The sequence below is a fragment of the Ovis canadensis genome, chromosome 20, assembly GCF_042477335.2.
Source record: "Ovis canadensis isolate MfBH-ARS-UI-01 breed Bighorn chromosome 20, ARS-UI_OviCan_v2, whole genome shotgun sequence".
Lineage (NCBI taxonomy): Eukaryota > Metazoa > Chordata > Mammalia > Artiodactyla > Bovidae > Ovis > Ovis canadensis.
In genome coordinates this window covers 21,705,071-21,720,139 of record NC_091264.1, presented here as the reverse complement: position 1 = coordinate 21,720,139, position 15,069 = coordinate 21,705,071, and the positions used below count along the sequence as shown (strand labels likewise).

Genomic DNA, 15,069 nt, shown 5'->3' with positions numbered 1-15,069 from the left:
TATGGTCCATACTCAGTGGAGAATACTTATATTACATTAATGCAGATTCTATGTAGGGAGAGAACAAAAGGGCTAAATTGTTCAGTGCAAATAATTAGGACATACTTAATATGTAGCTCATATAATTAATAAAAAATATACCAGTGACTGCTAGACTTATCAAGGCTGGATGTTTGTAGGAGAGGAGGAGTTGAGGTGAATTGTTAGGAAGGCATCCTAGCGCATGTGTGTGTAGAATGTTTAAAAGAAGAACATCAGTTCAGTTCAGTTGCTCAGTCGTGGTCACTCTTTGCGACCCCATGGACCGCAGCACACCAGGCCTCCCTGTCCATCACCCACTCCCAGAGTTTCCCAAACTCATGTCCATTGAGTCAGTGATGCCATCCAACCATCTCATTCTCTGTCGTCCCCTTCTCCTCCTGCCTTCAATCTTTCCCAGCATCAGGGTGGGACTCTTTTCAAATGAGTCAGCTCTTCCCATCCGGTGGCCAAAGTATTGGCGTTTCAGCTTCAACATCATAAATATGGTTAAAAGTGCTGTTGGATTGAAAAAAGTTTTAAATCCAGAAACTGTTTATTCTCTTCAGGAGATCATAATTTATGTCTCTTACTTCATCTGCCATTTTTCTTCTCTGGACATAATGTATTTTCCTGGGAAAGCAAACCACCAATGGTTCATTTATTTACTTTAGAATTTTTCTATAAAACATATAGTTCCTATACTACAAGTAGGGCTTATATTGGGACAACTTTTCTGGAGCATGATATATATTGAGGCCTTAGATACTTGTATGTCTACTGGCCAGGTAATTTTACTCTAAGAATTGTTTTGAAGCAAAGAAATGTACAAATATTAGTTTCAATAATGTTTATTGCCATATTGTTTGTAAAAGCAAGAATAATGGACACAGTAGAGAAGTTAGTTACGAATCCATAATACTATATGAGGAAATTTAAGGGCTGTGGGATAGTGGACAATATACTCCATTTTTTCCCTACAAAAATACAGATATTGTGCAATGTGGAATGAATGAGTTTTTTATGGACCTTCTACTTGGGAAGAACATTTGCAAGCAAACAGTGAATGTATTTGGGCCGCACTTCTCTTTACAAATAAAGTCTGCAATACTGTGAGTTGAACTACATTTTTTAGTTTTACTAAATTTCAAATAGCTCAGAGTTATTTTTGTTCATAATAACCTCATGTTTTTACGATCCTGCTGAGCTGAGATTGTATCAGAGAAGAATGCAAGGTCAGCTGATATTTGGTGTACTATTCCTCACCTGAGAGCAGATTTATAGACTCTTGAGGGCTTTCATCTTTTAGCCAAAGAGCCTTGGGCCGCCACCAGACTGCAAACTCCTCAAGGACAAGAATTGGATTTTCCTGGCATTGAGGTCCGTGTCTGGTATGTACCTGATAAATCTTGGTTAACTGCACAGGTGTGACTGTCACGTACATGTGGGTGTGCAGTGCACTTTATCTCACTTCCTAAGTAGTAAGGATCACAGACTAAGCCTGTACTGAATTCATCCTAAGATTCGGCCATGTCCGGAGAGCTGGTAGCTTGGCACTTTCAAAAACTTGTTTTTTAAGAGACAATGAAAATCCTCCCAGGGAGAGACTTACCTCTGACTCCTGGGGTAAAAGACAGATGAGATTCTTACGGTTTTGTCCATAGAAAATGAGGGACCCTAAGTATGGCAGGTCACTTTCCCTTCTGGGTGATCTTTCATTCGACCTCAGCCGTTTTGCTCGTGAGAAAAAAATGAGCAGAGTTGTCTTCCGGGGAGTCTTTGAGCAGCGTGGAAAGCACTAAATGCCAGTGTTCCTGGTGCTGGCAGCTTTGGTGAAGGCGTCCGCATCCTCACTGCAGAGCCCTGGACGCTTGGTGTGGCCGTTGGTGGGCAGCGACGACGGGGGTGGCAGAAATGCAGAGCTCAGCATTGGCGACAGCATGGCCAGGGTGTGGCCTGCGTGTGGCAGAGGGTGGCAGACTCCTGTGAGCCCGGGCGCTGGTTCCTGGAGCAATGAAAGAAGGGCAGAGGGGTGGAGCTTTCTCAGAGTGGGGAGAAGGACAGCCACGGTGATGCTATCTTTTAATACAATTTTAAAATAATTAACTGAACTTCAGTTTTGCTCCAAGAACATGTTTCCCTTGTGAAAAGTTAGGTACTATGAAAAATGCAATTAATTAGGCATTTTCAGATACCTGGAAACTCTACCACTGGCAGTTATGATTAATGAGATGCTCAGGACATCAACAGAATCTGCATTATCCTTTGAAGATTATTATTATTATTTTTTTTTTGAGGAGTTTATATTTTGCTAAGATTCATTTTCTTTTCCTACCAAATCCAGTGCTGTGAGGTAGATTATCTCAACACACTCTGCAGTAACAATCATACACAGAACAGAGCACATACTTCTGTCTGGAATTTTTGTGCATTTGGGTTTGGGATTTTGAAAATAGTACTTGAGATATAAAAAGGATCATTTTTAGTTTCCCAAGTATTTAAAGTACTAGAAGTAATTTTAGGTTGATACTTACCCCTCCTCCTCCCTACTTTCCCCTTCCTTCTCATCATTTTCCTCCTCATTCTCCTTGCCCCCCTCCTTTTCCATCCTCTTTTTTGTCTTTCGATGTCCAGATGTTTCAGTATCATTTATTGGAATGGTATATGCACTCTAATTATCCATGACAAAATTATCCCATGTACTATAGATTCTTTCAAACACCAGAGGAGTGCTTCATCATCTCAACAACAGCCACCTGTGTTAACACTTACATATCAGTAGTTTTGCTATGATCTTGGCATCTCTCTATACATACTGGAGATATCAGTTCAGTTCAGTTCAGCTCAGTCGTGTCCGACTCTTTGCGACCCCATGAATCACGCACGCCAGGCCTCCCTGTCCATCACCAACCCCCGGAGTTCACTCAGACTCGCGTCCATCGAGTCAGTGATGCCATCCAGCCATCTCATCCTCGGTCATCCCCTTCTCCTCCTGCCCCCAATCCCTCCGAGCGTCAGAGTCTTCTCGAATGAGTCAACTCTTCGCATGAGGTGGCCAAAGTACTGGAGTTTCAGCTTTAGCATCATTCCTTCCAAGAACACCCAGGGCTGATCTCCTTTAGAATGGACTGGTTGGATCTCCTTGCAGTCCAAGGGACTCTCAAGAGTCTTCTCCAACACCACAGTTCAAAAGCATCAATTCTTTGGCACTCAGCTTTCTTCACAGTCCAACTCTCACATCCATACATGACCAGTGGAAAAACCATAGCTTTGACTAGATGGACCTTTGTTGGCAAAGTAATGTCTCTGGTTTTCAACATGCTATTTAGATTGGTCATAACTTTTCTTCCAAGGAGTAAGCGTCTTTTAATTTCAGGGCTGCAGTCACTAACTGCAGTGATTTTGGAGCCCCCCCAAATAAAGTCTGACACTGTTTCCACTATTTCCCCATCTATTTCCCATGAAGTGATGGGACCAGATGCCATGATCTTCGTTTTCTGAATGTTGAGCTTTAAGCCAACTTTTTCACTCTCCTCTTTCACTTTCATCAAGAGGCTTTTGAGTTCCTCTTCACTTTCTGGCATAAGGGTGGTGTCATCTGCATATCTGAGGTTATTGATATTTCTCCTGGCAATCTTGATTGAAGCTTGTGTTTCTTCCAGTCCAATGTTTCTCATGATGTACTCTGCATATGAGTTAAATAAGCAGGATGACAATATACAGCCTTGATGTACTCCTTTTCCTATTTGGAACCAGTCTGTTGTTCCATGTGCAGTTCTAACTGTTGCTTCCTGACCTGCATACAGATTTCTCAAGAGGCAGGTCAGGTGGTCTAGTATTCCCATCTCTTTCAGAATTTTCCACAGTTTATTGTGATCCACACAGTCAAAGGCTTTGGCATAGTCAGTAAAGCAGAAATAGATGTTTTTCTGGAACTCTCTTGCTTTTTCCATGATCCAGCGGATATTGGGAATTTGATCTCTGGTTCCTCTGCCTTTTCTAAAACCAGCTTGAACATCAGGAAGTTCACGGTTCACGTATTGCTGAAGCCTGGCTTGGAGAATTTTGAGCATTCCTTTACTAGCGTGTGAGATGAGTGCAATTGTGTGGTAGTTTGAGCATTCTCTGGCCTTGCCTTTCTTTGGGATTGGAATGAAGACTGACCTTTTCCAGTCCTGTGGCCACTGCTGAGTTTTCCAAATTTGCTGGCATATTGAGTGCAGCACTTTCACAGCATCATCCTTCAGGATTTGAAATAGCTCCACTGGAATTCCATCACCTCCACTAGCTTTGTTCGTAGTGATGCTTTCCAAGACCCACTTGACTTCACATTCCAGGATGTCTGGCTCTAGGTGAGTGATCACACCATCTTGATTATCTTGGTCGTGAAGCTCTTTTTTGTACAGTTCTTCTGTGTATTCTTGTCACCTCTTCTTAATATCTTCTGCTTCTGTTAGGTCCATACCATTTTTGTCCCTTATCAAGCCCATCTTTGCGTGAAATATTCCCTTGGTTTCTCTAATTTTCCTAAAGAGATCTCTAGTCTTTCCCATTCTGTTGTTTTCCTCTATTTCTTTGCATTAATTGCTGAGGAAGGCTTTCTTATCTCTTCTTGCTATTCTTTGTAACTCTGCATTCAGATGCTTATATCTTTCCTTTTCTCCTTTTCTTTTGACTTCTCTTCTTTTCACAGCTATTTGTAAGGCCTCCCCAGACAGCCATTTTGCTTTTTTGCATTTCTTTTTCTTGGGGATGGTCTTGATCCCTGTCTCCTGTACAATGTCACGAACCTCAGTCCATAGTTCATCAGGCACTCTATCAGATCTAGGCCCTTAAATCTATTTCTCTATCAGATCTAGTCCCTTAAATCTATTTCTAGTCCCTTAAATCTATACTGGAGATATATAGATCCATAAATAGCTCTGACTCCCAAAGTCGATATTGTTTCTGTTTTCGTTTTATGTGTGAGGAAACCAAGGTGAGAGAGGTTAGTTTCACAGTCAGTAGATGGTAAAGCTCATTGCAGTCCCAGGCTGCCTCCAAGTCCATGCACTGAACCACCAAAACGTGTTGTCTCTAAACTCAGTTTTCTTTATGGTTAAATTTGGTCAAGGACATATTCTGGGATAAATTTTATGTTTCCAATTACATGCTTTCTAATTAGTGTTTGGGTCCAAATAACTAATACTCCTACAGAAACACCAATAATGGTGGAACGAAACATCAGTTTGCTTAAAGATTCAGGTGGACAAGATTACTGTTTTAAGAAGATTATGGGAAATATTTTCTGAGTGAGGTGTTTGCAGTATTTTTCAAATCTGAACTTTATAAGAACTTACTTTGAGATAGACTGCTACCTGAAAGTTTCTAACTTTAAAGAATAAAAAGATAGTTTCATGGGAAGCAACTTGTTTTTATGACCATCCATTTTAATTTCCCCTCTGGTACTATTAGCATTTATTTGTAAGAATCAGGGTTCTTTATGTAATGGACAGATTTTTAAAATTCTTATTTGACCAGGTGACGATGTGCTTTATGATTCAAATGGGGACCTTTTTGAGAGAAAAGGGGTGCAATTAATAATTACTTTATGACAACAGGCACTAACCAGGACTGTCCCAGACAAACCAGGGCACGTGGGCAGCTGGTATTTAACTTACTCCTGCATAGAGATGTGGGAATCAATGATTCCAAGGGTCAGGGATGACTCTTGAAAAGTCAAAAGTTTTCTCTAACAGTCAAATGTCATTTGCTTCTGTTCTTAGCAAAAGGACAACCTGAATTTAGTTACTGAAGTTTTTTTTTTTTTAAGAGCAGGAACTTAGTTTTCTTTTTTGTGTATCAGGTTATATCGTGTGTGTGTGTGTGTGTATGTGAGTGTGTGTGTGTGTGTGAGTGTGTGTGAGAGAGAGGGAGACAGATGGAGAGAGAGGGATGGAGGAGGAGAGAGAGAGGCTCTTTCAGGGCACTGCTTCAGGGCTGCAGAGCTACTGGTGCAGCCGATGCCCTTGACCGCGAAAAGAAAGGGAGAACCCAGCCCAGGTTTCCTAAATGTTGGTTAATTTTACTTGTGAAATGAATCCAATAAGAAAAAGAGAAGGGCCATGGACAAATAGCTGTAGTTCCGTCAGTTTCCCAGTGGATAGAATATTCTATCACTTTATTCAAAGGTGTGGAAGCATTTTGTTCAAAGGTGTAAATGGTACCATCCCTGCCCCCCACACCCCCAGCATTATACATCTTGTCATGAGGTCATCAGGGAACAGGACGTGGTGCTCTTCTCTTTGGCCTCTTGTCATTTTCTGAGTGAAGCTGAGTGGAATTGTAGGAAGAATGAGGAAAGCTGGACCATCAGTTTAGGCGTGGCTGTGACAAGTTACTTCATTTCCCTGGGTCTCAGTGTCCTCATGGTAAGAAAAAATATTGGACTGGATCATATGAGGTTCCTTCCAGTTTTGATTAACGTGATTCTATAACCTTCTGGGAGGGTAGAACTTAGATTCTTGAAAGTTCTGATGGAGACGTCATGCCTAGATTTCATGCCTCACCTGCAGAAAGGGGAAAATTCAAATGCTTCTGGGGTTTTTACCAGGGCAAATGACACTTGCCCAAATATATTTAATCACTGAAAGTGCACTTTTAAAAGCATAGATCTATAGAAAATATGAGCCATATTACGACGAGACCCCCACAAACCTCTCATACAGCTGGTGAGAAGTTGCTGTATCACTCAGGGAGCCCAGCCCAGCGCTCCGTGATGACCTAGGGGGCTGGGGTGAGGGGAGGGGAGGGAGGCTCCAGAGGGAGATGATACATGTATAATTGTGGCTAATTTGCGTTATTGTATGGCAGAAACCAACACAACATTGGGAAGCAATTTTTCCTCAGTTAAAAATAAATTTTTAAAAAGTAAAAAAAAAAAAAAAACCACACAAAACATGGCAGTATAGGAATATTGGGCAAAGATAAAAAAACTGACAAAAAAGAGAATAGTTTATTGGTTTAAAAAATGCCAGTTTCTCTCCCCAAGTAGTTGAGCTGGCTTTGCCTAGTGTAAAGGGATTATAAATATGGTGGTGAGGGGCCTTGGCTTGGAATCACATTGGCATTGTTCCTGGCTCCCACAGTTCACTGTGTTACCTGGGGCGTTTAACCTTGTCAAGTGCATTAACTTACAATCTTGGCAAGTTTATTAACTTCTTTAAGTATCAGAATCCTTGTCTGTGAAATGAAAGTAATGATAGCCCTCATAACAAAAGTTATTGATAGAAATAACACATGTAAAAATATTAACACCTATTTCACTGTAATTCCAGCCAGTTGCTAAATTTTAACGGGAAAATTACTAGGCTAATTAACTTGTATTAGACGTTTAGTCTAAGTAGCTGCTATAAGTAGACCCAAATATATTGACTGAACACAGCGAAAATTATTTTATCTGTTACGCAATAGTCCTGGAAGGGGGGAGGAGGGAAGAGAGATCTCCAGTATGATACTCAGTGACTGCAGAGTAGAAGCTGATGCTTTGTTGTTGAGCATTAGGGAAGGGAGAGAAACACACACACCCTCTTGGGAACCTGAGGGTCATCCCTGGACTTTCAAACGTTCTTTCAAGAGAGTAGAAAAGTGGTTTCCAAGGGCTAGTGGAAGGGTAAATAGGGAGAGATTGGTGAAAGGGAGCAAAGGTTCAATTATAAGATAAATAAGGCCTGAGAATCTAATGTGTAATGCGGTCTTATGGTTGATAACATGCTGTCATAGTTGGAATTTGCCGTGAGTGAAACATAAATGTTTTCACCAAAGGGAAGAAAGGTGAATAGGTGGGGTGCTGGAGGTGTTAACCAGGTTGGTGGGGGGATTGTTTCACAAAGTATACCTGTATCGTCATCACACTGAACACTTTAAATATTCTACAGTGTTATTTGTCAGTTATCCCTCAGAAAAGCTGGAACAGCGTTTCCGCAGGATTGCCCTGTGAGAGTCACAAGGGCATAGTGAACATTTGTGATTCTTACTGGTCTTGTCCTTGGTTGACACACAAGGCAAGGTGTAAGCAAAAAGTTTGGGCAGTTGCTTCTATGTGGAATCTAAAGTACAATGCAAATGAACCTATCTACAAAACAGAAATAGGTTCACAGACATAGACAACAGTCCTGTGGTTGCCAAAGCAGAGGTGGGTGGGGAAGGGAAGGATTGGGAATCTGGAATTAGCAGATAGAAACTAATATGTCTAGGATGGATAGATAGCAAGGTCTCACTGTAGAGCACAGGGAGCTATATTCAATATCCTGTAAGAAACCATAATGGAAAAGAATATGAAAAAGAATACATGTATATATATATGTATAAATATATACGTGCACATGCCTATCTGTCGCTTCAGTTGTATCTGACTTTCATGATCCCATGGACTGCAGTCTGCCAGGCTCATCTGTCTATGGGGATTCTTCAGGAAAGAATACTGAAGTGGGTTGGGGAAACAATGGAAATGGTGACAGACTTTATTTTTTGGGCTCCAAAATTACTGCAGATGGTGACTGCAGCCCTGAAATTAAAAGATGTTTGCTCCTCGGAAGAAAAACTATGACACACATAGACAGCATATAAAAAAGCAGAGACATTACTTTGTTGACAAAGGTCCATCTAGTCAAAGCTATGGTTTTTCCAGTGGTCATGTATGGATGTGAGAGTTGGACCATAAAGAAGGCTGAGTGCCAAAGAATTCATACTTTTGAACTGTGGTATTGGAGAAGACTCTTGAGAGTCCCTTGGACTGCAAGGTGATTCAACCAGTCAATCCTAAGGGAAATCAGCCCTGAATATTCATTGGAAGGACTGATGCTGAAGCTGAAGTTCCAGTACTTTGGCCTCCTGATGTGAAGAGCTGACTCATTGGAAAAGATCCTGATGCTGGGAAAGATTGAAGGTGGGAGAAGAAGGGGACAACAGAGGATGAGATGGTTGGATGGCATCACTGACTCAATGGACATGAGTTTGAGTAAGCTCCAGGAGATGGTGAAGGACAGGGAAGCCCGGCATGCTGCAGCCCATGGGCTCACAGAGTTGGACATGACTGAATGAACAACAACTCTAGTATCAGTTGATGATATTTTTATGATTTAATGGGAGATAATACCACATTGATCAAGGTGTAGTATTCAGAAAATTTTTATTTATGCTTCCCCTGACTCTCCTGCCCCTCAGAATTCTGCTGAGGGTCAGCTGTGGTCCTGAAAGGTGGCCTGAGTGCCCATACGATACATACTCTGTGTGTGTGTGTGTGTGTGTGTGTGTGATAAGTCGCTTCAGTTGTGTCCAGCTCTTTGTGACCCTATGGACTGTAGCCCACCAGGCTCCTGTGTCCATGGGATTCTCCAGGCAAGAATATTGGAGTGGGTTGCCATGCCCTCCTCCAGGGATCTTCCTGACCCAGGGATCAAGCCCATGTTTCTTATGTCTCCTGCCTTGGCAGGTGGGTTCTTTACCACCAACACTACCTGGGAAGCCCACAATACGTACTAGGGTGTTGCCAATTCCCTCTGATAAGTTATCAGTAGACTTATTTTCTGATCTGACTCCAGTCTAAGTGAAGGTTACTGGTTTCAGAATGAGGTTTTCTCTTATGTATGGCTGGATGAGTTGAAGGTCCTTGAATAAAGAAGGCAGATCTCAGAAATTTCTCATTCATTCATGGTGTTTTCTAGAAGACTGGCTGCCAAAAATGGTTTGTGGATTATTGCTTGTCTGTGACAAGCGTGACAAGTGTTACTCACTCTAGAGTAAATGAGAAAAATAAGAACAAAGTAATCTCCTTCATAAAATAATTTGTTTATTCAATTTATTTTTTTTAATGGGGAGAGTACATCTTTCCTCTTTTTTTTTTTTTTTTGGTTTTAAATTTTTCTTTCTACTTATAACATGATGATGAATCATGAAAAAAAGACAATTATTGATCCATGAAGTCCCAGCGAACAATCATGCTTTCTGGAATTTTGGTCTCTGCTTTCAGATGTCTTTAGAAAGGTTTAGTGAACTTTGCTTCGTTTTTAGCATTGCTGAACTGTGATTTCATTCTCTTGCTTTTTTTAGGATCCTTATTTTCTTACTCAGCAAACAAATCAGTCTTTGTTACATATAAACTTTCAAAATCTTTTCCATTTTGCCATTCTTATCACGTACGTAAGAAGGTCCATATACTTTTCACGTTAGGGAATTAGAATAAAAACCAATAAAAGATCTTGAGCATGTATCATGAGATAGGCACAGTCCTTGGGATTTTACATGCATTGTCACATTTTTACAAGATATTTTTTGATGTGGACCATTTTTAAAGTCTTTTTTGAATTTGTTAGAACATTACTTCTGTTTTTTATATTTTGGTTTTTTGGCTGCAAGTCATGTGGAATCTTAGCTCCCTGACCAGGGATCAAACCTGTACCCTCTGTGTTGGGAGGTGAAGTCTTGGACCACCAGGGAAGGCCCCACTGTCACAGTTTTACCTTGTCGCAGCCTTGCTTTCTGTTCCCTAAGAATCCGAGATTTCTTTTTCTCTTATGGAACTGAATGTGGTGTGAGTGGTAACTGAGAAATTGTAATATATTGGATGTTCAGAATGTTCTTTTTGAGGAATTTTCATTAATAAATCCATGCTTAAAGTCGAGATGAATGTTTTATCACAACTCGGAGAAAATCTCAAAAAGACCACAGTCCCATCATAGAAATTACTATTGGAAAATTTATCTCTAGTTGGAATGGAAAAGGCATAATAACCATAAAAATCTGTAAAACCAATTTAAAGCATTTTTAAACATAGACATGCTTTAGATCTTTGAACAATAAACATTTCACTAATAAAGAGGATGAGCAAAATTGTAGGAAATCTTTGGAAGCTGGTGTTTCTATCATTTTGATCATGTTATGGAAAAAGTTTAAGTGGTTTAAGTTTGACTTGCATCTTAGTTTCCTGGGTAATTTGTTAGAGAAAGTAGTACCATGTAATGACATTTTATGAACTTTAAATCATTCTCATCTGAAAATCATGCTGGGAGCTGCCATTTGAAAACAAACAAGCACAAATAAAATAACTCAAGAGGAATAAATAGGTTGGATTTTAAATAGCTGAATGTTACTGAAGTGTGTTCATGGCCAAGACAGATCTTAAAGCCAGACCGCTTTTCCTTCAAAAGGGAAAGTTCTTGGGCTGCGGTGTAGATAGTTGCATCTCTCAGGTTTGAAGGAATGGCTGTCGGTGACGAAAACACAAATTAGAAAATTTGCTGACAAGAGAAATGAACACACACACACTCGTATATATAAAGCATGTCATCAACAAGGACCTACTGTGTAGCACAGGGAATTCTACTCAATATTCTGTAAGAACCTAAGTGGGAAAAGAATCCAAAAGGAATGGCTATATGTATATGTATCGCTGAATCACTTTGGTGTACACCCGATACTAACACAACGTTGGAAATCAGCTATACTCCAATGTAAAATACAACATTTTTAAAAAGTTATAGAAAAGAAAATTCTCTTTGGTGTGGTGCTGACCTGTGTGACCCCAGTGGTTTAAAATGAGTGGATGGATGGTGGCCCCGTGTGTGAAACTGCATGATGAAGGCTTACTCCAAGATTTAAACATAAAAGATGAGAAAATGAAGAGCCCTTATTTAAAGTCTATCCTTAAATCTCTGTCTTATTTTTTTTTTAAATAGTCATCATGCTGTGTAGTACATCCTCAGAACATTAACTGTAAGTTTGTACCTTTTGACCACCCTTACTCATTTCCCCAGCCCCCACCCTATAAAATGAATTGTAAAATGAAGTTAAAACAATGGAAGTAATGTAAGGCGTACAATGTGTGTTCTGTGTTATAGTGAGTTGTGGGTGAACTGGTGAACAGCCACACTAAGATAGTAACCGTTTCTAGACCCAAACCAGCTACAGGGTTCTTCCCTTTAGGATCCCTAGGATATTTAAAAACAAGACAGTGACAATGCCAATGCGAGTGACAGCCCCGGCTCTTGTTAGCAATTGTTTTTGTGCTGCGTATGGTATGCTGGGGGACACACGCATACCTGTGGCTGATTCACGTCGATGTAAGGCAGAAGCCACCACAATATTGTAAAGTACTTAGCCTCCAGTTAAATAAATTAATTAAAAAAAGATTAAGTGAGTCCCTTTGCTGTTACTTGAAACGATCACAACATTGTTAATCAACTATGAAAAGTGCAAGTGTTAGCCACTCAATCATGTCCACCTCTTTGCGACCCCATGGACTATAGCCCTCCAGGCTCCTCTCTCCATGGAGTTCTTCAACAAGAATACTGGAGTATCCATTCCCTTTTCCAGGGGATCTTCCTGACCCAGGGATGGAACCTGGGTCTCCTGCATTGCAGGCAGATTCTTTACCATCTGAGCTACCAGGGAAGCCACTCCAATACAAAATAAAAATTAAAAAAAAAAAAATTCCTTTTACAAACCCTAGTGGCTCAGTCAGGAAAGAATCTGAGTATAATGCAGGAGACCCAGGTTTGATTCCTGGATCAGGAAGATCCTCTGGAGACAGGAATGGCAACCCACCCCAGTATTCTTACCTGGAGAATTCAATGGATAGAGGAGTCTGGCAGGCTACAGTCCATGGGGTCGTAAAGAGCCAGACATGACTGAGCAACTAACATACACAGGCATTATTTAGAAATAAGGAGAAACTAAAAGACCCACTATACATAAACATGTAAATGGATAAAAAAAGATAAGGCAGGGCATACTAAAAATGTTAAGAGTTTCATTTGAGCATAAACCCATTGAATTGGGCAGCATCAAACAGGACGTTGTTGGGAGCTGTGCACTGACAGGCGCCGGGGAAGAGTTTTGTGGAAAGAAGGGGAAGCAGAGGGAGGAGATGGCCTGATGGCCTGGGGCTTAAGCAGCCCCTCATTTGGGAAAGTCAGGCTGGCTGTTTGTGATTGGTGTCCTCAGGTTTCGATTTCTCAACCTTGAAGTGTTTCAGTCTTAGGTTTTGGTTTGCTTACAGGGGCTACTAAGGCAGTTTGAAGCCACTCAGTATAATGACCTCCTTGTTTCTTTAATTTAACAAGCATGTAGCCACGCAGGACCCTATGAGGCTCCACCCCATATCCTTTGCTGTAGCTCTTCTCTGAGGTAGCCAGGTAATATATCTGATGCACATTTCCTGAGTTGTTTTACAGATGCCAAGTCCTTGTGAAAGTGTTAGTTGCACAGTTGTATCTGACTCTTTGTGACCCATGGACTGTAACCTGCCAGGCTCCTCTGTCCGTAGGATTTCCCAGGCAAGAATACTGGAGTGGGTTGCCATTCTCTTCTCTAGAGGATATTCCTGATCCACGGATGGAACCCAGGTCTCCTGCACTGCAGGCAGATTCTTTATTGTCTGAGCTACCCAGGAAGCCTCATAGATGCTAAAATCCTCACCAAGTGGAAGAAATTAGCTACTAGATGATCATGAGCATATAGCCCCCTAAGGATTGATAGCATGAACACCGGTGACCCTTCCCTGTTACCTCACTCAGAATTATGCACAAACTGATCACACACCCTGGGACACCCCTCTCTCACCTGGCCTTTGAAAATGCTTTGCTGAAAGCCATCGGGGAGTTTGGGTATTTTGAGCCCTCGCTGCCCTGGACTCCTTGCCTGACACCTGCAATAAACACTGCACTTTCCTTCACCGCAACTTGGTGTTAGTAGATCGACTTTATTGTTTGCAGCTGAGGGCACCCGTCTGGTTTGGTAACAAGCAGAATCCCAGGGGTTCAGATATTGCTTCTCAGTGTCATTTTTGAGGACTTACTGTGTGCAAGGCTACTTACACTACTTACACTACTTACACTTACTGTTCACCAGCCATTCATTCATCTGCTTTAACTACTTGAAATGCCCTTGAAGTCTGTACTGTGGGTCAGGCATCACTCTAGGTACTGCGGATACAAGAGTAGACACGACCAATTGGACCTCAGGCTTCATGAGGCCGGCGTTATAGGGGAGGGTGGTGAGAGAGCTGACAGTAGCCATCCAACAAATGAATAAGCAAGGTAATGGTAGGTAACAATAAATGGAAAAAGAAAATAAAACAGCGAGAAGGACTGGAGACGGCTGGAGGCCAGAGAGTGAGTGCGGGCTGCTCAGAAACGCTCAGGAAAGCCTCTCTCAGGAGCCGGGAGCCGACACTCCCTGAGGACGAAGTGGGGGGTGGGGGAGCATTCCCTACAGAAAACAGGTGCAAAGGGTTCTCAGCATCTTATTTCTGTATATTGCTCATTTTTCAACTGTCCAAGGCTGACTGTCCAAAGCAGCACAGCGAGGAGCTAGCGTGTTCCTTCCTTGAAGCATGTTTGGCTCAGAGCCTACGTCTTCAGCTGCCGTGTATACTGCTCACTGGAGATGGACCACTGATTGAGCCCTGCTTCATCTGGTATCAGCAGAAGAGACAGACAAACCAGCGGACTGACCCATCTTAGGTCTGGCAACCAGAGTCCTGACCGGGGCTCCCACAGTGTGAGCCATTGCCCCTCACTCAAATTCCAGACCTGAGTTTTTCACACCCAGAATCTCCTGAAGGAAGAAGAGGCCATATTTTAAAATGTCCACTTCTTTCTCTTTCATATACTCACATCCTATCAAACAGGAGCAGTTGCAAATCAGTGAGTAAATTAAAAAAAAAATCACAGCAAAGAAATAAAGGATGTAAACCGGATGAAGAAATAGGAAATGCTCATGAGGATGTTCATCTTTAATGAGAATAAATAAGTTTATTTGCATTAATTGCCAAAGAATTACAAATGAAAACAAGGCGCCATTTCAACCTTTTTTTTAAAATTAGCAAACATGAAAGAGGCCAAGAATATCCAGGGTTTGTGTGATGTCTATCACAATATGGGTATAAACACCTTGTAATCTAGGTGGGGCACTTCTCTTCCCCCATAGCTCAGTGATCAGGAATCCACGTGCAGTGCAGGAGAAGCATCAGGAACCTGCATTTTGATCCTTGGGTCAGGAAGATCCCCTGGA

At 41.5% G+C, this 15,069-nt stretch overlaps 1 protein-coding gene across 12 annotated transcripts in view; it reads left to right on the top strand.

Annotated features, from left to right (window-relative positions):
* MLIP (muscular LMNA interacting protein) overlaps positions 1 to 15,069 on the top strand; it is a 308,623-nt gene that overhangs the window by 22,178 nt on the left and 271,376 nt on the right. Inside the window, exon 1 of one of the 12 annotated variants that reach the window (XM_069564098.1) lies at positions 1,326 to 1,409. The exons of the other annotated variants lie outside the window; for them this stretch is intronic. The gene's annotated coding sequence lies outside the window, so the exon portion shown is untranslated. Of the gene's footprint in view, positions 1 to 1,325; positions 1,410 to 15,069 lie in introns of those variants that run through there. 12 annotated transcript variants of the gene reach the window in all.